At 41.3% G+C, this 24,441-nt stretch overlaps 2 protein-coding genes across 7 annotated transcripts in view; one reads left to right on the plus strand and one right to left on the minus strand.

The window, feature by feature from the left end:
- ENTHD1 (ENTH domain containing 1) overlaps positions 1-4,364 on the minus strand; it is a 152,779-nt gene extending 148,415 nt beyond the window's left edge. Inside the window, exon 1 of one of the 6 annotated variants that reach the window (XM_054470093.1) lies at positions 4,169-4,364. The gene's annotated coding sequence lies outside the window, so the exon portion shown is untranslated. Of the gene's footprint in view, positions 1-3,457 lie in introns of all 6 variants that reach the window. The other 5 variants (XM_054470091.1, XM_054470094.1, XM_054470092.1 and 2 more) reach the window with 5 other exon arrangements.
- Positions 4,365-11,016: 6,652 nt separating this feature from the next.
- Positions 11,017-24,441, plus strand: part of GRAP2 (GRB2 related adaptor protein 2) — a 72,608-nt gene continuing 59,183 nt past the window's right edge. Inside the window, exon 1 of the mRNA XM_054470097.2 lies at positions 11,017-11,261. The gene's annotated coding sequence lies outside the window, so the exon portion shown is untranslated. The remainder of the gene's footprint in view (positions 11,262-24,441) is intronic.

Here is a 24,441-nt window from a genome sequence, read left to right on the forward strand (position 1 = left end):
ATCCAGACCCAACGAAACCTAGAAGATCTGTAATCAGATTTTACTAGAGAAGTGCACACATACAAAGAAAAAATGTTAAAATCCATAACAAATGTGTTCACTGCTTTTAATTTTGCTTCCCTTCTTTGACCTTCTCAGATAACTAGCTCAGGCTTGATTAATTTCTGTATGTGTATTAAAGGAAGATATAAATTTTTAGAAGCATCCTAAATAAACTATCACTTCTTTTTTTTTAAAAAAAAAAAAAAAGAGGAGATAACCTCTTTTTGGTAAAAATACAACACACTCTTAACTAAGCAAGACAGAAAATGTACCTGTATAAGTGGTTGGGCGTGGTGGCTCACGCCTGTAATCCTAGCACTTTGGGAGGCTGCCGTGGGCAGATCACCTGAGCTCAGGAGTTCAACACCAGCCTGGACAACATGGTGAAACCCTATCTCTACTAAAAACACAAAAAATTAGCCGGGCTTGGTGGCGCACACCTATAATCCCAGCTACCTGGGAGGCTGAGGCATGAGAATCACTAGAACCTGGGAGGCGGAGGTTGCATTGAGCCGAGATTAGGCCACTGCACTACAGCCTAGGAGATAGAGTGAGACTCTGTCTCAAAAATAAATAAATAAATAAAAAAGAAAATGTATTAAATATCTGTTTAATTAAGATTTCTCAGAAAGACACTATCATTAACCCTAGGAAGAAAAAGAGGAGTTGTGTTTCTACAACTTTCTGATTTTCTCTTTTTCGTACTTCAAACACAGTCATTTTTATTTGGCTCCTTCCTGCAGTGAAAAACTGATTTATAATAGTTCAGTAAAGCTATTAAAATTGTCAAGCAGGAGGGTTTTCTTTTTCTATTGTCCTTTCTTTCCCTCTACCAAAGTCACTCAATGCAGAGATGCACTATGACATTGGCTTAGAGCAACAAATATTGATCTGTTTCTTCACGAGTCTATTTTCTTTTAAAGCCCTGTTAGAATCATAACTTGCTGAAATTGAACAACAAATGTTAAATTTTTTTTCTTTTTTTGATAGCTACCTATCTATATTTTGGAAGAACAATCGTAATTTTTAGGTTTTTCTACGTTCTCTAACCTATATTTTAAACTTTTAAAAACTGTTTTCTTAAATGAATTTTCTAACCCAGAAAAATATCAAAATAATAGCCTTCTAATCCAATAGAGTAGTTTAAAATGAATTTACATGACACCATATCAGAATTAAATACAACCCCAACCATTAGAAAAATCATAAGGAAAAAAGTCTAGAGAAGTGAATTCTTATCACTTACTAATGTACAATGACTTGAACTTTACCTTGTGATATGAACGTAGAATATGTAAAACACCATTCTACTACTGCTGTCTTTTCAAACTGACAAGGAGCTCAATTAATTGGTGTTAGTTGTAAATTATATGTTGGTTTATTATGTGTTTTAGACACCTGACTACATGAAAATGCTGTTTACATACAGCATCAAATAACTGTGAGATTGTAACTACAATGATGTGACAAAAATTGATATGAGACAAAATTAGTGCCCAAGAGGGTAAATTTCCACATTTGAATCTTGGTTGTCTGGCTACCCAACTCACTATAATATTTAGAAATAGAGGGAAGAAGTTAGGTATTTCATGTCACAAATCTGAGCGGTCTTCACCGACCTCACTAACTACTTAGGTCTCCCCAGAACGTGGTTAATTTCCTTCATTGCACTTATAACAATCTGTACTTACCTATTTGTCATTTGCTCAGTGCCTTTCTTCACCACCAAACTAGAAGCTCCTTGGGGGCAGGGACCTTGACTGTCTTATTTACCACTGTAATCCTATCCCTAACAGCTAACAGTAGGTACTCAAGAAACATGTGTTGTGCAAATAACAAAATGATTGAATGATTCTGCCTTGGGATAAACCTGCACTGATTCTACAGCTTTATAATTATAATCACTTTTTTTTTTTTTTTTTTTTTGGAGATAAAAGCCTCACTATGTAGCCCAGGCTGCTTGCAAACTCCTGGGCTCAAGCACTCCTCCTGCCTCAGCCTCCCAAGTAGCTGGGACTACAGGTGCATACCACCAAGCCTAACTAATTAAAAAATAAATTTTTTTTTTTTTTTTGAGACAGGGTCTTGCTCTGTCACCCAGGCTGGAGTGAAGTGGCACGATCTCGGCTCATTGCAACCTCCACCTCCCAGGTTCAAGCAATTCTCCTGCCTCAGCCTCCCAAGTAGCTGGGACTACAGCCATGAGTCACCAAGCCCAGCTAATTTTTTGTATTTTTAGTAGAGATGGGGTTTCACCATATTGACCAGGGTGGTCTTGAACTCCTGACCTCAAGTGATCCGCCCGCCTCAGCCTCCCAAAGTGCTGGGATTACAGGCGTGAGCCACCATGCTTGGCCTCAAAAAAAATTTTTTTTAGACATGAGTTCTTACTAGTTGCCCGGATGGTCACAAACTCCTATAAAGCATGACATTAAAAAAAATAATAAAATCTAGCTCTCATAATTGTCAAGTAAAATTCTATAGTTTTGGGCAAATATTTTCAAATCATCAATAGATATTTCTTGAGTACCTACCATTTGTATAGCTTTGTGGAGAAATATAAAACATGAACCTCACATTAAAACCTACCATTCAGTTAAGGAGCTTTCTCTCCTAAATAATTCCCAGCAAAACAAATGATTACGTAGAAAAGGTCTTTTAGTGTTCTTTTTAGATCTGTCCACTTTCACAATGCTGTTTCCTTCCCCCCATTTTATCTGAATTCTAACAGGAAATGATTTATCAGGTGGCATTAAACTATTGGTCCACGATCTTTTATCCCAATTCTTTGAGGCCAGATGAGTTGTGGAAATTCTCTTTTGGGTGCGGTGGTAGGGGTGGAATTTTCAAGAGTAGTGCCATGTCTATACCATGTATTACATGATACCCACAGTAAGGTGTGGGGCTGCTCTGAACAATTAAACACATTAACATGTCTGCAATAAAAACATGTAAATATTTAGAATAAAGACTACAAATGGCCTCAGGCCAAGTTTTACCACCAAATGAGTTGGAGGAAAAATTGGTTTCCAAAAGTTTTTGGATTTCAGGATTGAGAATAAAGAACAGAGGAGCTGAACTGACTTTATCCAAAGACTTGGGACAATAATGACAATAGCATCTAAGAGGCTGAGTGCCCAGAGCCACCTCTGAAAAGATGCATTTAAGGTGGAACTATGAGAAAAGAACAGCTGTTATGTTTGTACAGGTTCTGCCTATAGACATGAGTTTGACTCGGAAGGAAATGAGCTCTGGCCAAGAATGCTACGGGAGAATGGTTATAGAGACTACCATGCCATTAGGAGGTGTTACTGTTTTGATGAAAAGAATACTGTCAGAGGCAGAGAATCTAATCTTTTCGAGCCCTAAGTGTGTGTTCATTTATTTATTCAACTAATAATCTTCCAGAGCTTACCATGTGGCAGGCTCCATTCTAGGAAATGGAGAAACAGGTGCACAAGACACAGTCCTCACCCCCCGGAGTAAACAGCTACTCTTCATTGAACGCTCACAATGTGTTCACACCTGGGCCTTCACATGCCTCATCTCTCTCCTTTAATTAGGATTCAAAGCCATGATTTGAGGTCCTGCTTTGCCATTTCCTAACTAAGACTTAACAACTTCTCTAAGTCTCAGTTCCCTCATCCGCAACACAAGGAATAATCGCCAGACAGGGCCGTGGGAGAGGAAGAAACAAGATGCTTTGGAAAGAATTTTGAAAATGGCGGGTGGAGGCTGAGCAAGAATCAACTTTCTGCGGGCAGGGCCTTTCCTCGGCATCCCCGTCTTCATTCATACAACCCCCATTTCAGATGACGACTGTGTACCAGATGAGCCAGGTGCTGGGCATTCGGCCACACAGAGAATCAGACCAGCGATTACCCTAGGAGAACCGGCAGTGGAGGGGAAGGCTGGACCTCAGGAAAGCTTCTAGAAGGAGAGAGGGACGTGATGGCGTCACGTCAAGCCATAGGGATTTCGCCTCCTGCGGATGGTAACGGCCTCGTCGCCCTCCCGCCCCCACCTGGACTCTGACGGTGCCGGCAGGAAACGGGAGGTGGGATGGCAGCCGATATTTCCAGACCCGCCTTGAGCCCCATCACCACTCCCAAGCAGAGGCTGTTACCTGAGAGGAAGGTCGGCCGCTGCCCAACGACCAAATTTCCTCGCCCCAGGATATTCCACCTACTCCAGCCAGGCTCAAGGGCCCAGGCAGGTCCCCACTTCCGCTTCCTCACTTCCTGCCCTGGTGCAGTTCCTCTCAGGGCGTCAAGCAAGATGGTTGCAGATACCTGAGCTGGGGGGTACCAAGGGGAATGAAGGTAAGTGTCTTCGTTTCACAGGCTGCCGGGCTGTGACACTGCCCTAATCCTCCTTTCAAAGAATAACTGTTTAAAAGTGTGTTACTACTGTCATTTCAACTGACTAGAAATACCACCAGCACGTGATTGCCACCTCAAAGGACAGAGAATGTAATAGTAGTCTATGAAGAGCAGTGTGTGTGATGGGCAATGATGGGGTAGCTCCAGTGACTGATGGCTTCAGGTGCTACTGACGGGTAGTTGTTGATGTATTCAACTGATTTTCCGTGAGCACCCGCTTTGTGCCAGACAGTAAGGACTCGAAGATAAAAAGCAGCCCTCTGCTGGATATGTTTACAGGCTAGTGGAGGTGACAGGCACCGTCAGAGAAGATTGTAACAAGATATGTATGGCATAATAAGAGAGAAGAGATCATCTAATTCTGCCACTGAGTATTTAAGGGCAGGTTTCACAGAAGAGTTAACATCTGAATTGAATCTTAAAGGATGACAGGGAGTTCACTGGATAGACAAAGTAGAGGAGGACGTAAGAAGCAAAGGACACATCATGTGTAAAGGCATGAAAGCTGAGCCAGCCTATTATCTTGGAAAAACTACATGTACTGTAGTTACTACAACTGTCACAAAGGCTATTAGTGGAGCAGCAGAGGAAGGTTAAATAACAGAGGGAAGTCGGATCATGAAGAACCTTATCCATACTACAAGGTGATTTTATCCGGTAGGCATTGAAAAATGTAATCGAACCTGTGTTTTAATGGAATATTGACTAGGGTGAGGGGAAAAGACAGAGGATAACAAAACACTTAGTAGACAAAAGCAATATTTGTTTCTATCTCTTACTACTTCAGTCATAATTATAATAATAATAGCCCACATTATTGATACTGACATGTAGATAGGTGAATCCAATATAAAATGATAGGAGGTATGAAAGAAGTTGGTGAGTTTGGAATATGATTTGACTGGCTATAATATAGAATAATGGGGTGGGAGCCAGAGGGAAATCGAAAAGGTGACCTGGAAAACATTGTTCAGGGCCTTGAATGCTATGTTGAGGTATTTTGACTTTATAAAATAGTGGGGGACAAACTACAAGTATTTTATACATTGAGCTATAGTTTATGAAGTTTTTTTATATGTATAGCTTATGTAAATCTCAAAGGAATGCTGAGAAGTAGGCATTATTATCCCATTGTACAGGTGAGAAAGCTGAGTTTGTGGAATATGCATACATTCTACATTATTGAGCACCTGCTATTTACAAAGCACTATGCTGAGCTATGAGACTAGAAGGAAGTTGTAGTTTAATACTCTAATAGAGGAAACAGGAATAAATCAGCAATTGTAAGTAGTTGCCATAATAAAGGCAGACAATGTTACGGGAGTGAAAGGGGGACTTGTCTATATTTGCATAGTCAGGGAAGGCTTCCTGGAGGAGGTGAGCTTAAACTGAGTTTGGAGAAACAAATAGATTACAATTGCCCAGAGATATTTAACTAGGAAGCAGTTTACCTGAAACTTGAACCCAAATCTCCTGTGTCTAGCTCTTTCCCCTACTCTAAGGACCAATCTTTGGTCCTTGATTTTAAGCTCTATCGGCAACTCAGTCACAAGTCGACTTGTTATATTTGGAGAAGGTCAGAGATTCCAATTTTTTATTTTTAAGTTCATTCATTTTCTCCTTTTAAAATTTCTGTGTGTACTCAAAAAGTAGATTGGAAGCAGAGGAACTGGAAGAAGAGCAGAATGTTCTGATAGTTCGGGCAATAAATGATGAAGGCCGTAACTAAGGCAGAGGTCGTGGGCATAGTGTGAATCTCCACTCTGCTCACTCTCCTCTTACACATATACTTTTACATATAATGTTAAAATGTAGAAGTTATGGGACTGGGCTCTGAATATATGTAGCAATGAGAGAGAAGGAGGAGTCTACAGGGACTAAGTTTCTTTTTGGGGTGACCAAGTAAATGACTGTTGCTGTTGACCAAGATGAACATGATCTGAGGGGCCAGTTTGGCAGGAAAGATGGGGAATTCTGCTCTGGACATTTTGAATCTGAGCAACAGGTGGGAGATGTTCAGGGGACAGTTGAATAGAGATAACTGAAAGAAGAGGGTTTGGGGCTAGGTTCATGGACTTCAGAGTAGTCAGCATGTAGAAGGTGATTGAGGAGGCAGATGGGAAGTAGGAGACAGGGTAAGATTAAAGACTGAAGTCCCAATAAACAGTGAGGGAGTTGGTTAGGCTTGGCAAAAGTGTCAAGTGTTACCAACTTAGTGGAATTAACCCTGTTCAAGTGACAATGTGTAAGTGGTCCTTCTTATCTGCTTTCCTCCATTTGGGGGCACAATTTAGTTGTAATACTGTAACATCTGCTAAATACAAATGTTGCTCTGTGGTAGCTTGGTTGGTTTTTTTCTTTAATTTTTTGAACTTGAGGTTCTATAAAAGTGAACACAGTTTGCTTCACCTGGCTTCCAGGACACCATTTCTCCTTCTCATCTCCTTGACTCATCCGTTCTCAATTCTATGACCTCTCAACTTTGAAGGAGCCCACTCTCTAACCTCTTGTCTTCTCTATCTATATTCACTCCACAGGTAGTGTTATCCACTTGCAAAGCGGTAAATACTCTTCGATTCTGACAACTCTCAAGGTTTTCTCTTCAGCTTCTCCTGACCTCCAAACTCACATATCTAACTACCTTGACCTCTGCACTGGGATGTCTTATGGGCATCTCAAACTCAGTAAGTCCAAAACCAAACTCCTGGTCTTGCCTTCCAAACCTGCTCTGCCACAGTCTCTCCTGTCTCAGTAAATGACACATCCTTGCTTCTCGGTTCTCAGGCCATGAACCTGGGAGTCACCTTAACTCCTGTCTTTGTCTCTCGTAGCTCTCATGATATCCGTGAGCTTACCTTTGAAATACAAGGTGGCTACCCAGTCTAGATAATAAATGATTTATTGATGCTACATTCTAATACAAGATACAATAACATTATCTATGTTTCTAGACTTTATGATCACCCTGTCTATTCAAAATCCAACCACTTACATCATCCTGTTTTAAGCCACAACCATCTCTGGTCTGGACTATGAAAGTAGCCTCTTTTTTTTTTTTTTTTCGCAACAGAGTTTTGCTCTTATTGCCCAGGCTGGAGTGCAATGGCGCAATCTCGGCTCACCACAACCTCCGCCTCCCAGGTTCAAGCAATTCTTCTGCCTCAGCCTCCCGAGTAGCTGGGATTACAGGCATGCGCCACCACGCCTGGCTAATTATGTATGTTTAGTAGAAACGGGGTTTCTCCATGTTGCTCAGGATGGTCTCAAACTCCTGACCTCAGGTAATCCACCCACCTCGGCCTCCCAAAGTGCTGGGATTACAGGCATGAACCAACCATGCCCGGCCAACAGTAGGCTCCTAACTGGTCTCTCTTCTTCTGTTCTTGCTCCCTTGCTATCTAATTTCAGCACAACAGCCAGAGCTACCCTTTTGAAACTTAAAACCCAAGTCAGATCATATTACTCCCCAGTTCAAAATCTTCCATTGGCTTCCATCTCACTCAGAGTAAAATCCAAAGGCCTCGCCGTGGCAACAAGGCCCTACATGTTCTGCTGTCCCTCTGATCTCCATCCCAGCTCCTCTCCACCGCACTCGCAGTGTTAAACATGTCTTCACCTGAAGTCTTTGCACTTGCTAGTCCCTATACCTGCAAAAGCTATTTCCCCCGATGTCCATCCAGGAACTACTGGCTTCTTCACTTTGTTCTAGACTTTGCTCAAATGTCCTTTGATTTCCCAACGTAAAATCACAACCCCTGTCTCAGCCACACTCACTGTGGCTCTTGCATCATTTTATTTTTCTCCCTAACATCTGATGTACCTCCTATTTCGCCCTTTACCAGAATGTAAGATCCAGGAGGGCAGAGATTATGTTTTGTTCACTGATAGTTTTCCAGCACCTAGAACAGGCCTAACACAGAGTAGGTGTTCAAACTTTATTTATTGAATAAATGAAACGAGAATGTCTGAATTCACACTATTGAATACGAAGTACATATTTTACCATAAAGTTAAATTGAGCATAATTATGGCAAGAAGTTCAGATATTGGCCAGGTGCAGTGGCTCATGCCTGTAATCCCAGCACTTTGGGGGGCCAAGGCGGGTAGATCACTTGAGGTCAGGAGTTCGAGACCAGCCTGACCAACATGGTGAAACCTCAGCTGTACTAAAAATATACAAATTAGCTGGGTGTGGTGGCAGGTGCCTGCAATCCCAGCTACTCGGGAGGCTGAGGCAGGAGAATCATTTGAACTTAGGATGTGGAGGTTGCAGTGAGCCAAGATCGCGTCACTGTACTCTAGCCTGGGCAACCGAGTGAGACTCAGTCTCCAAAAAACAAAACAAAACAAAACAGAAGTTCAGATATAAACAAATGACCCCTCAAAAGGAATTGATTAAAAAATTTTTAAACAAAGTATGGTTTAAAAAAGAAACTTCTCCACTGTGGCTAAGTCCAGATTTCACATGTTACTGTATCCTCCTCATCTTGCTGCTATTTTTCTGAGTATCTCATGATAGTGAGTACTGAAATGCTGGCATTCTCACATTAGGGTCTTTATTCTTAGGATCTGCCTTTGCACTCGTTCAGTTACAGAGATGTTATGAAATAAACCACTCAAGTGGCCTTGCTTCCCTCCCACTATGCTCTACATAACATGTCTGTCAATCAGTACTTACTACCAAAATAACTTGCCTTTGAGATTTTTCTGTTCTGCAATCTGTTCCATGCTTGTAAGGGGAAGGATTATATTCTGCTCCCTGGGGAGTAGTGCCTGGTGCAAAATTAGCTTCCTCATTAGGGTACAAGCTGAAAACACCATGATACTTTCCATGTAACACCATTCAACATTTTCCCTTCGCTCCCACTCCCCAACCATAGAATTTTAGGGACTCCTTTAACCATTTCAAAACCATCTACTTGGGAGCTATCGAAGAATAAGGATTGTAGCCAGAGGATTTCAGCATTTAAAAACTTGGCAATAGAGCTGTTCAATGTAATGATCCAAGAAGGTCCTTAGGAGGCTGAATAATTCTGAGGTCAAGGTTGAGACGTTATTATTTTTAAAGTAGCAAGATGTTGTTATTTTTAAATTTTATCGTTATAACATGTGGAAATAGCAGAGATCCTTTTCAGATATAACCAGGATTTAAGAAAATTTGACAAACTTGCATTAATAAAAAGAAAACCTGTTATTAAGGAGCTACAGGGCCGGGTGCGGTGGCTCATGCCTGTAATCCCAGCACTTTGGGAGGTTGAGGCGGGCAGATCATCTGAGGTCAGGAGTTCAAGACCAGCCTGGCCAACATGGCGAAACCCTATCTCTACTAAAAATACAAAAAAATTAGCCAGGCATGGTGGCAGGTACCTGTAATCCCAGCTACTCGGGAGGCTGAAGCAGGAGAATCACTTGTACTTGGGAGGCAGAGGTTGCAGTGAGCCAAGATCGTGCCATTGCACTCCAGCCTGGGCAAGAAGAGCAAAACTCCGTCTCAAAAAAAAAAAAAAGGAGTTATGGATAGAAAATTACTTCCTTTAACTCATTCGACAAATATTTACTGAGCATTTTCTGTCACCTTGACACTTTGCTGATTCTTCTTTTCTATTTCAATAAAAATGTTGAGCAATTATAACCAAGGAAAAGGTTTTAAGAAAGTAAATTTTAAGCAAGGTTTAGATATAAAGAAGCAAAGAGATGGAAAAGGATGCCGTTTCACATTGCAGAAAAAGTTTAAATTTTAGAACCCCAAATTGAATCTCTCCTTGACACTCTCCTCTTGGTATTCCAGGGATTAATGCTAGGAACATCCCAGTGAGCCAACATTTCCCTGCTCATCTTGGATCCAGTCCCCAAACTCTGAATGGCGCCACTTAGCAAGTAGCAATGTCTCTAATTTTCTGTAAAAGATGCAACGTTGGCAATCCATTTTCTAGCAAGAGCAAAGAGAAAGGAAGAGGCCTTCACAAGTTGCAGTTGATATAGGGGGAAGGGTGAGTGTACATTTAAAGGTAAGAACTAAGGAAGTTGAAGGTAACAAAACTCAAGGTCAATGGAAAGTCTTAAATCCCAGAAAGCCTTCAGTCTAAGACTCAACAGAAATTGAAGTCCCAGAAATCGAAGGAACTGGTTCCAACTCATGCTGGACTGTGGCAAACCTGGGGTGAGAATGCATCCCAGCTCAGAATGTTTCTTCTTTTTTGTCAAGAGTAATATTACAGGCTGAGTGTATGAACAAAGCATCTTCCCTGGGATTTTAACATTGTGAGTGATCGAGGGTGCTCTTAAATAAGTTCCCCCAAGAAGCCCTAATGTTCTCTGGATGCGTGACTATACTAAGAGAATAAGAATTTTCCTTAAGATCAGCTTGCTGATGGACCATATCAAGAACTATAAATTTTCTTATGTGAACACAAGTGTTCAGGGGGGATATTGTTAAAACTGAAACCAAGCATAAAGAAGCAAAAGTGTTTCAGTGAACCTCCTGCATTTTAGTTCAACTCTGGCAGCAAGAAAACAAAACCACATAATCTAAGGCTCACGCCCAACTCTCCGAAGCCCCATATGTGCTAGTTCCTGTGTGGTTTGCCTACAGACTGCAGGGCTGACTAGGGGTAGTTTGGAGGAGGGAGTAAGAGCTGGGGAGGAGGAGGCACAGTTAATGGATCTGTAAACTTGCACCCTCTTTCAGAGTGGTACATGGAAGACAGCACAAAGTGGATCCGTACTCTGAAATGCAGTAATTCTGATGCTTGAATTTGTCTCCCTTCTTGCCAGAAAGGATTCTAATAACTCGGTGTCAAAGCCAAGACATAAACTCAACCCCTTCTCTTCCAAAAGGTATGTCATTATACAACATCTGTACATATACTCTAGAAACTTTGAACAGTTTTATAATTTGCGGAATGTTCTGTATGAGTTAATTAAAATGAATCTCACTAGTTCTCTAAATATTGCTTTTAAGTCCCATCAGCTAAGGTCTCTAAACCTTTTGCTGTGACAATGTTTGTGGTGATGGGTTTTGACTTCTATCAAATGAACTGGGAGAACACTTGTTCCTTACCCAGTCCATAACACAAAAATCTCCACGAACTGGCTTCAGAAGCATCTCAGGGAAAGATTTTCGACCTTGGGATCACGGAGGTAAAATTCCGCTTCACCATGGTCAGGATTTAATCCAAATTGGAAGGGGTTGGAGGGGGTGGTAGAGGGCTGAGCAGTGATGAATGAACACTAGCACTCTGAGGTCAGGATTTCTCTCTTTGCTTGAGTTTCTAGTTCTGTTCGCATTTTTGTTACCTGTACAAAGAACACCAGTTTTCATTCCTTTACAAAAACAAAACTTTATGTTGAAGTGTATTTTGGAAGGGTATTGTCTCTCTTCGTACTAGCCGTTAGGCTCCATCCCTATGACTGTCTCTGGTTTAGGCGTCCAGTCTGAAGACAGCTGCTTTGTGTTCTTTGTCCCAACCCTTCCTGAGCATGAGGATTGAACATACCAACCAAAGGTTTCACTAATGTGAAATATACTGTATTGCCTTGACTGGTATACTGTCAAAAAAAATTTACCATATTTATCTACCTGGAATTAGGCCTTCTTAATAAAGTGTATGCAGCATAATTTGTACACTATTGAACATATACATCCCTAGATAAACTAGGAGAGGGAAATGTCTTAGATCTAAACATCCGATGGGAAAAATTTCGTGTGTTCTTGTTATGTTATCTGAGGATGGGAAACTTCAGGTCGAAGAATCTTTTGTTCTATGCAGCAATGTTTGTCATAAACGGTTTAGTTCTTTATTGGCTCCTTTTTGTTTCTTGTTTTTGGTTTCAGAAAGAGTATTTAGCAGAAGTTACTCTCCTTTAACAATCCAGTATTTTATGTAAAACTTTATAAAATAATTTTATAGTGATTCTCTTTACAAAACCATCCGCTGTTGAATGAGGAACAATGTGTAAATAGAGGACCACCTGAGTATATTTAATTTCCAAATATGAAAAAAATCTGACTCATACCCCTTTTTGTTTTTTTGTAAAAGAGACGTGGCCCTATATTATTGAATAAAACTGCTTTTTTAGATTGAACTTGGAGTGTCTCCCATGTGGTAAACTGAAATCTTATTCTCCCCAAATTGTAATAGATTTTATCTTTTTAAAAATGACTTTACTGAAGCAGAGGAGAAGGAGACGATCAATCTATTCAATATGAAGAAATATTTCTGTTGCTAATACAATATCCTTTTGAATATCTCCCACATCTTCGGCCCTGGTGAAAATCCCTTTCAATTGTTCTGTCTACCTCGTAGGGATATTGTAAGAATAAATGAGTTAACATAGATATGAAGTGCCTTAGGAAAAAGGCGCTATAAAAATGCAAGGCGATATCATGATTAGTTATTTCTTTGACTCTTGATCATTTTCTTCCCACTTCTTATACAAAATGTCTCTCACTTATTTCCTGAAGCCATTTCTTTTAGAACTATTGCTTCCTAGAAGAGCTGAAAATGATCCTAGTTCCAACATATTTATTGATTCCCAGATAATAACACCCACTGGTGTTGATGACTGACAGGGTTCATGCCTAAACTTGAGTAGAACTTACCCTTTTTTCCTGGGTCAAGAAAAGTCTGCAATTGTTCGAAAATGTGTCAGTAAGTGTGATTCCATCAGGATTTCTTAACTAAGTAACAGTTGCTGCTGGATAATCCTGGGGGCAGATTATTCATTTTTGTGCCCCTATAAAACAAACTCATAACTTGTTCAAGAATCTTTATAAGTTGTTTGAATCAAACAATAGGGTCGTTAGGTCCCCATTTTGTCCATTTGAGGTATTTGCCCAGCATACCTTGATCTGTAAAGAAATAGCACAGCCTTGGCTGGGCAAGGTGGCTCATGCTTATAATCCTAGCACTTTGGGAGGCTGAGGTGGGCAGATCTCCAAAAATAAATAATAATAATGATAATAACACAACCTCATGAGTCTTTTTTTTTTTTTTTTTTTTTTGAGACAGGGTCTCACTCTGTCACTCAGGTTGGAGTACAGTGGCACAATCACAGCTCACTGCAGCCTCAACTACCCTGGGTTTAGTGATCCTCCCACCTCAGCCTCTCGAGTAGCTGAGACTACAGGTACACACCACCACACCTGGCTAATATTGTATTTTTAGTAGAGACAGGGTTTTGCCATGTTGCCCAGGCTGGTCTTGAACTCCTGAACTCAAGCGATTCACCTGCCTCAGCCTCCGAAAGTGTTGGGATTACAGGTGTGAACCACTACACCTGGCCTGCCCTTTCTTTTCCACTTAAAAATTCTTAAGAAAGTATGGCCCTGTTTAACAAATAAGCATTTTACAAACATTTATCGATCAGTTACTATATGCCAGGCCTGGCGCTAGGCACCAAGTCCTCTTCAACAATGTTAACATTAAGTTTCAATAAACTTGAGTCAATAGGAATTCAGTAAATAATTTTTAAAGATTTTCTTTTTATTTGTATATTTGTTTGAGTTCATTGTAGATTCTGGATATTAGCCCTTTGTCAGATGAGTAGGTTGCGAAAATTTTCTCCCATTTTGTAGGTTGCCTGTTCACTCTGATGGTAGTTTCTTTTGCTGTGCAGAAGCTCTTTAGTTTAATTAGATCCCATTTGTCAATTTTGGCTTTTGACACCAGCATGGCACATGTATACATATGTAACTAACCTGCACATTGTGCACATGTACCCTAAAACTTAAAGTATAATAATAATTAAAAAAAAGATTTTCTTTTAAAATATGTATTTATAAACAAAAATTTTAGAGAATTAAAAGAAACTGTCACAAAGTGCATGATGATAAAAGTCTTACATGCTCTCCAAAGAAAATGTGAAGACATACCTTAAGAAGATAGTGAAGAACGGCCGGGCACAGTGGCTCACGCCTGTAATCCCAGCATTTGGGAGGCCAAAGCAGGCAGATCATCTGAGGTCAGGAGTTGGAGACAAGCCTGGCCAACATATTGAAACCCTGTCTCTACCAAAATACAAAAATTAGCCGGGCATGATGGCAGGCGCCTGTAATCCCAGCTACTTGGGAGACTGAGGCACGAGAATTGCTTGAACCCGGGAGGCAGACGTTTCAGTGAGCTGAGATCGTGCCACTGCACTCCAGCCTGGTCGACAGAGCAAGATCCTGTCTCAAAAAAAGGAAAAAAGAAAAAAAAAGAAAAGATAGTGAGAAAATAACTGAACATAAAACATACAGAAAAGTTGAAATATTAGTACTCACTACCTAGTTTCAACAATTGCTAACTTTTTGCCATATTTGCTCCATCTATACCTATTTCTTCCTGAATTACTTGTAAGTTGCAGATGAAATAATACTTCACTCCTAAATAATTCAGTACTCATCTAAGAAGAAAGGCATTCCTCTATCTAACCACAATTCCATCATTAGGCCTAAGAGGATAAACAGTAAGTCCTTAATATCATCTGATAGCTAGTGCAGATTTAACCTTCCCCATTTGTCCCCCAAATGTCTTCTATACCATTTTTTAAAAAAAGAATCTAATTTTTAAAAATAAGAACATATTTTGCAGTTGGATCTCATGCTTCTTTCTTCAACATTGGATGTTTTTAAAGATTAAGCCAGTTCTCTTGTACCAGGTCCCACTTTCTGAATTCGTTGTTGCCTCATGGTTAATTTGTTCCTCTACCCACTTTATTTCTCATAAGCTCCAAGGTAGGACTAAAAGCTTGATTTGATTTTGATTGAACGCTTTTTGCAAGGTGCCACTGGGTGCTCCATATTGCATCTTATCAGGAGGTACAGAATGCCAGGTTGTTCCACTGTTCGTGATGCCAAGTTTGATCAGGCCTTGAGGTAGTGATCTTGCTCAGGGGATCTCTTGTTGTACAGGCACTTTTTCACCCTTTGCAATTAGCAAGTAGTCTCAGGGGGTATCTCAAAGTGTATCTCATAAACACTTTGGCACGGTGACAATATCCTATTTCCCAACAAACTCTCACCCGGTGACTTTAGGTAATAATCTTCACCTAAATTGATTATTTCATTGGAGTTCATATATATTTTTAATACACTTTGAAGATGGACTTGACATGCAAATTCATCATTATCAGCAGCAATAGCGGCTGGAAATATTTATTGAGTGCATAAGTTCAGGTAATAATAATAACAGTAGGTAATGTTTATTGAGTGCTTGCTGTGGAGTCAAGACAGCCTCGGTGTGAGCCCAGTCTTTCACTTACTAAGCGAGTGAACTGGGACAAGTTATTCTTTTTGTGCTTCAGTTTCTTAAGCTATAAAATGGGATTAATAATGGTGCCTGTCTCGTGGGATTGTTCTGAAGAGTAAACGATTTATAAATTTAAGGTTCCTAAAACGGTGCCTGTTATTATTATTTGCCAGGCATTGTTCTAATACTTTGTAGGTACTAACTCATCTACTTCTTCTAATGGTGCAATGAAGAAAGTGCTAATATTACCCTTTTTTCACAATGAGGAAACTGAGGTACAGAGAGGTCTAGTACATTGCACAAGGTCACTTAACTAGTACCTGGTGGAGCCGGGATTTGAATCCAGGCTGTCTGGTTCCTGAGCACTCTCTCTGATGATGGGCACATGCAATGAGGGGTGATACAAGTGGAACTGAGTGGAAGTAGCCCTCATACACACTCAGACTTGAAGTTATTGAAAATCCAGGAGGTTGCCACCCAAACACATTTAAGGTTTCATTCATCTGAATAAGAACAGCATTCCACTAAGCACAGATAAGTACTCTTATTACATTTACACAGCTTAAGGCTCTGTACAAGAAACCTTGAACATGAAACACTTGGAACAGAAAAGAGTAGGAGAACTATGAAGTAACAGGGGGAAAAAAATCTCTGAAAGGAAGAATACGAGCGGGGAGTTATGAGACCTGGGACCTCAGAGCCTCGGGGTGGAAGATGATATTTTGATATAATCAGGAGGGAGCAAATTCGTCTCATTTTTCACATTTCTGTACTATATAAGATTTTACCATAAAACACAAGAGTATAAGCCATTGTCAGATTTATAAAAGGCCATGGTGGATTTCCTTAAGAGACGATGGATGACTCTTGTTAGTAGGTAACTTCCCTGGTTGGTTATCTCATACACTCAGATATTCCATAAGTCAGCCTGTGGCTTCTGAAACTGTATTGAGAAAAAGCTGTATAAATAGGTGTTGGTCCATGCTCCTTCATCAGCATTACAAAAGGGTTCGACTGCTGAGTTGAATCTTATCCACTCCTTCAGTGGCCATTACAGAAAGCTCTCAAGTGTAATTTTCTAAAGAGAACTAAAAATAAATAAGAAAAAAAAAATCCAGCATTAATAATGGTTCTTTTTGCATTTCTAACACAGTCATTGCCAAATTGGTTCTGCCTTTTTATGTTTTTTAATGAAAAGCAGCCTAATTGATCAATTGGTCATGAATAATACTTTTTCGTTTGTTTTTCTCCACACCCCCCAGCCTTCTAGAACCACGGGCTTAATGTGTCGGCCTACAAATGGTTCATGATTTGTGTTTTTTGTCTAGTGCTTTATGGGAAAGTATTAGAAACAAACTGCTGGGAACTCAGTAGGAGCTCAGTAAATAATAAGTAGATAGTTCTCTTGTTAAATATGATTTTAAAGAAACTCTTTCTAAATAACTAGGAAATATTACAAGGGAAGTACAAAGTGGGGTGGAAAGCCTGGCTGACTTGTAATTTGAAATTTCTGTTCATCATTTTATAGGTCACAGAGTTTAACCCTTTATAAAACAAAATGTAAAGTCTGATAGCTGAAAAGGCTCTCCTCCGCTAAATAGATTTGTTTGAAAATATAGATCATTAAATCGGTAAGAATAACAGGAGAATCTCAACCAAACATTGAGACAACTAAGAAAATTGTCTAAATCTAATACCTTATATCAGTACTTTAAGTTGACCATAAATACGCTGATATCCATAGCACATAGGTTCTTAATGGCAGTGGTGGGGTGGGTGGGGGAAGGGGAGTGTCACAGACACGTTCAAGATGTTGATGAAAGCTATGAAAACTCTCCCCAATGGGGAAAAAAAAACCAACGATGCCTAGCACTTATCCTACACAACTTTGTACAGAATTTCCATGGGAAATTCTGGTGTCCATCCATCATAAATCACCTGGTGTCCACCCATATATCCTGAATAGGAAAAATTGTCTTTCTCTAGAGTTATTGTACACTGATCCTGATGGAGCTTTAAAAAGAGTTGTCGTGCAGGCTCAGTGACTTTGGGAGGACAAGGTGGGAGGATTGCTTGAGCCCAGGAGATTGAGACCAGCCTGAGCAACATGGTGAGGCCCCATCTCTACAAGATATTCTTTTAAAAAATTAGCCAGGCCCAGTGGCCCGCACCTGTAGTCCAAGCTACTCCAGAGGCTGAGGCAGGAGGATCCCTTGAGCCCAAGAGATCAAGGCTGCAGTAAGCCATGTTCACACCTCTACACTCCAGCCTGGGCAACAGAGTGAGATCCTGTCTCAAAAAATAAATAAGTAAATAAAAAGAGTTGTCATTATCTTGTTTGATCTGGCTATGATCTTTGAGGTAGACAGACCACAGATTTTACCTCTCATTCTGCAGAGTGGGAAAAGCAAGGCTTGGAGAGTTTCCGGGACTTGCTCAAGGTAATTTGCTAATGTCTGCCGGGACTTAGCACCAAGCCTGTCACACTGTAGCCTGGGCCCCTTCCACAACACTGGTCCAAACACAGGATTCTGGAGATGCAGCAGCCCTCGATGGGCTTCTGGAAAGCTGAATTCTGGCTCTACCGGAAGCTACCCACGTGATCTTAAACAAGTCACCTAACTTCCCTGAGCTTCAATTTCTTCCTTAGTCAAGTGAGAGGTTAGACTGTTTGTTCTATGAAGCCCTTTGATTTTCTGCAGAAAACTACCTAATCCCACTGGGTCTGGGAGCAGAGGGAAATGACCTTTTCTGCCATAGATGGCAAGACCCTTCACCCTTCCCTGTAGGGCATAAGAGCTGGCATCCAATTCTTAATGGATTCCCTTGCAATGTCCAAATCCCATTAGAAGCTACAAACATCTCAATAGTGCCTTTGTGGGCTGCTTGGATGTCATGCCGCTGGCTGCCTCACTTGCTGCAGGGCTGACTGTCCACATCAATTATATTCCAACCCTGTGCTCTGCATCGGGCAGACATCCCATGAGATTTTATTACTCCTCTTGGGTAGTTCAGGGAGTCGTATGGAAGTAAATAATGCTGATGGGCTTATTTTGGGCTGATAGATCCTTATCCTTCTAAAGAGGTTATGCCTTTCAAAGGGCACAAAACCTTCTCCTTGATTTTTTATTATGAACAGTTATATCCTTTAATGTCCGAGAATTGTTCTTGGAAGTTGGAGACTCACAAGAGGGCTGCAGCTGTGAATGCAGAAGTCCTGAGACTAGGGGAGGACATCACCACTCTCCCTTGGCCTTTGGAGTCATCCAAGCTAAGTGCTAATATTTGTGATTAACAGGTGTTGATAGGAAATTGGGCCCCTGTGTCTTAGTCTTTTTGTGCTTCAAATTTTCTAAGTGAACTTCAGGCTGGCAAGTGGAGTTAGATCAACTTGTTACAGAGAGTGTCATCTGCTCAGTACCGTGTCAGGTCATTGGACTGTGGGAGGTTATACTGACCAGTGATGAGAGTGACAGAGCATGAGCTTGGCTCCCGTATTCTGTGTTCTATGCTCAGCCTCACAGATGACTCACTGTGCCTCATCGACTCCTCTGTCCTTGAGTGAAATTATGCCATTCTTTAACCCACTATACAAGAGACTTTTGAAGATTCATGTGTTGCTACCCCCAACAGTATCTCATTTGTACAATGCAGAACATGGCGCTTTCTTATGTAAACAAACTCATTTTATGGAATTTTTATTTCCTAGATCAATATTTTTAAATAGACTACTAATTCATTTTATAAACCAGGTACCGTAAGATTTTATGAGTTGATACTTGGTACCCTGTAAGTATCCAAATAATCAAAGAAGAAAGTGTGAAGTCAAGGAATCCCCTAGCTGAAAAGAAGTTCCCAATACCTGGAACAAAAAAGATGGAGCTTTGAGATAGCAGACTTTGTTTTTCTCCAGCAAAGATCCACAACTTCCATTTTTAAATGTAAGATGTAAGGGAGATTTATGATACAGCCTACTTTGTCAGCTCATATTATTTCATAAAGTGAAGGGTCAATTAGGTGTTATTATCATCAAGAAAGCATGCGGTAATGCTTCGTCTTGTAGATGCTGTAAAAATTACCTGTCTGATTACTTTAATTCATCTTTTGGCTACTGTCTGCAGAAATTCACTCAGTCCCTAGCTCACAGGTATGCAGACATACTGAGAACATTTAGGGAAATAAAAGCAAAAAAAAAAAAAATGGGTCCTTTCCCCTAAGGAATGAACAGTGTATTTGGGAAACTAGGAAAAACAAACAAACAAAAAAATGCTACCACAATGCAAAACTCCTGATGAGGAGATTAAAAAATGGCTCAAGATGGAGATTTTTAGAAAGAACTTCTTGAAGGAGGTGCATCTGTAGGCTGAGAGAGATGGTTTAGCAAGCAGCCATCAATGCATCCACAAAGCTTTACACTTCAAGGAAATCATAGGAGAAACAGGGTCTTCTTTGCTGAAGATCTGTTTATTTTGCAAAGAACAAAGAGTTAGAAGAGCCATGTGAAGTTTCCATGGGGAATCCAGAAACTAAACTTCTGCCACTGGAAACTACCTCAAGATCTTTTCCCAGATAGCCTGCTCTTCCCCTGCTTCCAATCATGTCCCTCAAAGTCTTCTTTTTCAAGCATAAATATCCTTAGTTCTTGTAACCACTCCTCCTATGAGGCAGTTTTGCATGCTGCCATTATTTTAAGCACTTGCCTCTGATTGGACTCTAGCTTAGGGCCTCTCCTAAGTCACGGGACTCAGAATGGAGCAGTGCTCTCCAGGAGTGATCTGAGGATGCAGAACACCATGGGGTAGTTGCCTCCCTTGATCTGTAGCCTATACTTCTATTAATATGGCCCATGATTGCATGAGCCCTTTTGGCATCCATGTCACACTGCTGACTCATACTGAAATTGTGGTCAACTAAAACCCATGAGTTCCCATGCACTACTACTAAGCCAGATCTTTCTTTCTTTTTCTTTTCTTTTTTTCTTTTTTTTGAGACGGAGTCTCGCTCTGTCGCCCAGGCTGGAGTGCAGTGGCGCAATCTCGGCTCACTGCAACCTCTGCCTCGTGGGTTCAAGTGATTCTCCTGCCTCAGCCTCCCGAGTAGCTGGGATTACAGGCGCCCGCCACCACACCCAGCTAATTTTTGTATTTTTAGTAGAGACGGGGTTTCACCATGTTGGTCAGGCTGGTCTCAAACTCCTGACATTGTGATCTGCCTGCCTCGGCCTCCCAAAGTGCTGGGATTACAGGCATGAGCCACCGTGCCCAGCCAGATCTTTCTTATTCTGTACTTACACTGTTGATTTAAAAAAAAAAAAATCCCTAGGACAGAGGTTTAAATGTAAAGACATTTATTTCTATTCCACTTGATCATTTTGATAACTTGTCCAAATCTTTCAGAGCTAGGGTATTAGCTTCCCCTCTCTGCAGGTGAGTACTTACCTGCTGGTGCAGCTAATCTCATGATGGATCTCTGGCCTCTAAAGGGCCAGAACTTCATTGTCTCTTTCCTATCCATAAATTCTCTGCAACCCTGGATGAATCTGCCTCCTTAGACAAACTAGTGGGCCTCAATCTTCCTAAGTAAGATAGGAATAAGTGTGAATGGCCATTTCCTCCTTGCGGTGAGGATATGCAACAATGAGTTCGATGTCTGCAAAACCCTAAGGAAATGTCACTCAGAGGCAGCATTAGATGAGGGGAGAAAAAGTTTATTTCAGGCTCTCAGCAGCTTTCAGAAGACTTGATTATCCTGATCACTACGCGTGAAAGTTAATGACTTCATTTTTGCAGTTATTTTAAAAATATAACTGGGTTATCTGATTTTTGGTTGTAGTAACATCACGTGATGGTCAGCATCATTTTACACATTATTTGTAATGTGAGCAAGTGCCATAAAGCATATCTGCAAGACTCATTTAAAATGACTGTCTTCCCTCCATCCCCTCCCCGAGCCCCATCCTCAACCCTACCCTCTTCCGTTTGTAATACGGGACTACAAAGATCTTATAGTTTAGGTTTCCATCAGACTTTTGGAAACCTCTAAAAGACTTACCAAGCTAGCTTAGAAGTTCATAGATATTCATCCCTGGCCAGCGCAGAGAGCTCACAGGTAACTTGTGTAATATTTATAATTTCAAGCTAATAGAAATGTCATATTTCAAAACACATCCCTGAGAGCAGTTTTTTTGTTCCTTATAGACAGGTGCAGGGAACATCCAAATTTTTCTAGTCTGCCATTCTAATGCACATTGTGATGTTGCTCTTGTGACCCTATAATTATTAATTTTCCAATAGCCCCTCCCCAACCTTTCACATGATTTTTAATCCAGGGCCTGGGCACTTGTAGCAGAGTGTGATCCTAGGACCAGCAGCAATGGCACCGCCGGGGAGCCTGTTAGAAGTGAGGATCTCAGGCCCTGCCTCAAACCTATTGAATCAGAATCTAAACTATGAAAAAATTCCCCTGGTGATTCTTATGCACAATAAAATCTGAGAAGAACAGATCTAGAGTGAAGGGATTTTCACTCCCATTTTACCCACTGTAGACCTTATGTTGTAATACAAAACTTACAAACTTCCATTTGGTATTTATTAAAAAGTTAGAGTCCTTAGTTGAAATGTTACCAGATTCAGATGTTCTGTTTATATATTCAGCTATTTCTCAGTGTATGTAACTGGCTTTGAAGTACTCTTGTTGACCAGGCATGGTGGCTCACACCTGTAATCCCAACCCTTTGGGAGGCCAGAGTGGGAGGATTGCTTGAGCTCAGGAGTTTGAGGCCAGCCTGGGTAACACAGCGAGATCCCATCTCTACAAAAAAATTAAAAGTTAGCCAGATATGGTGATGCATGCCTGTAGTCCCAGCTACAGGAGGCTGAGGCAGGAGGATCACTTGAGCCCAGGAGTTTGAAGTTGTAATGAGATAGGACTGAGATACTGTACTCCATCCAGACTGGGTGACATAGTGAGACCTTGTCTCTAAAAAAAAAAGTACTCTTGCCTTTCTGGGTTCTTGTGGAGCAGGGGTTCTCCCCCACTCCCACCAGGGACATTTGGCAATGCCAAGAAACATTTTTTGTCACAGTTTTCAGGGAGAGGTCCTACCGGTGGGTAGAAGCCAGTGATGCTGCTAAGAATCCTACAATGCACAGGATGGGCTCCCACAACAAGGACTTAACTGGCCCCAAATGTCAATAGTGACAAGGTTGGAAAACACCAGTTCATGATTTATAAAGACTCAGATGTGCGACCATAAACCACAGAATGCCATAGGAAAATGTGACATGTCATGTGACATGTCACTATATGACCAGGCAAAGAACAAATAGACCAGCAGTGGCCGGAGTGACGGTGGTGGGGTTATGAGGGGCATGTCACTATATGACCGGGCAAAGAACAAATAGACCAGCAGTGGCCGGAGTGACGGTGGTGGGGTTATGAGGGGCAGGGAATGGAAAATCCAGCCACAGATGAAGGGAGACATCCAGGACCAATGCTAACTGGTACTCCGTGCACAAAGGCAGTCAGCTTTAGAGGACAGGGCTAAAAGGCCGGGCATGGTGGCTCACACCTGTAATCCCAGCACTTTGGGTGTCCGAGGTGGGTGGATCATCTGAGGTCAGGAGTTTGAAAACAGCCTGGCCAACATGGTGAAACCCCGTCTCTACTAAAAATACAAAAATTAGCTAGGCATGGTGGCGGGCACCTGTAATCCCAGCTACTCGGGTGGCTGACGTGGGAGAATCGCTTATACCTGGGAGCTGGAGTTTGCAGTAAGCAGAGATTGCACCACTGCACTACAGCCTGGGCGACAGAGCGAGACTCCATCTCAAAAAAAAAAAAGAGGACAGGGCTAATGTTCAGGGACTGGACACCAGGTATGAGCTCCAGGAGGGGTGGGAGGAGGTGTGGGAGAAAGAGAGAGAGAGAGAGAAGGCTTCAGTTCTAGAGTGGATACCAGGTATGATCTCAAAATCATGTTAGACATGGAAAACAAGAAAGGATTTCAAGTATTAGCATAGGAGTACATAGGCAGATTTCAGGTAAATCCAGTAAGATGAAGATTCAGGAACAAGGCAGAATCCTGCTTGCTAGAACTGGGACGCCTCAGAGCCAGGCCAGCAGCAGGCATGACCGATGCCAAGTCAGCCAAGTGTTAAGCTAGAGTGAGCTTCTTAAATCCCTCCCAACTGAGAAGAGGCTTAGTGCTGAGTCTACAGCACGGTTGACTTGCAAGAAGGGGTCAGGGGTTCCCAGCTATGGAGAAAGGTAGACCAGAAGTAAGCCAGAAGTAGGCCAGTGACAGTGGCCACTGAAAAATCATGGGATAAGAAATGGAATAGAACTCGAGAGGTCCTCTGGGTCATTCCCCTACTGCAGGGTGCACCTAAATCATTTCAGAAAGATTATCTACTCTTCAACTTTAACATTTTCAGAGAAAGATTTCTTAAGGACCAGTGGGTGCCTTATAATCCATCGAAGTCAAAACTCCTTCCCCATTTCTAACCCTAAACACCCCTTCCTGGGATGTAAAGCGAGTGTCTTTCATCCCACCCTGCACACAATGTGATTTCTAACATTCGGTAAAGATAAAGAACACAAATTGCCCTCTGCAACTGCCAAGCACAGCCACCCCTTTTCCAGGCTAAAGCATCTCAATTCCATTAGCGTGTTGCCCTGAGAGTCTCTCCCCGACCTTTTAATCCCCTCATTATCCTCTGGACCTGCTCCAAGCCTTGCCTGCTTAAAATAGTTACCACCAAGTATGTATTTGTTAAATAAAAGCT

The sequence above is a fragment of the Pongo pygmaeus genome, chromosome 23 (genome assembly GCF_028885625.2).
Source record: "Pongo pygmaeus isolate AG05252 chromosome 23, NHGRI_mPonPyg2-v2.0_pri, whole genome shotgun sequence".
Taxonomy (NCBI): Eukaryota; Metazoa; Chordata; class Mammalia; order Primates; family Hominidae; genus Pongo; species Pongo pygmaeus.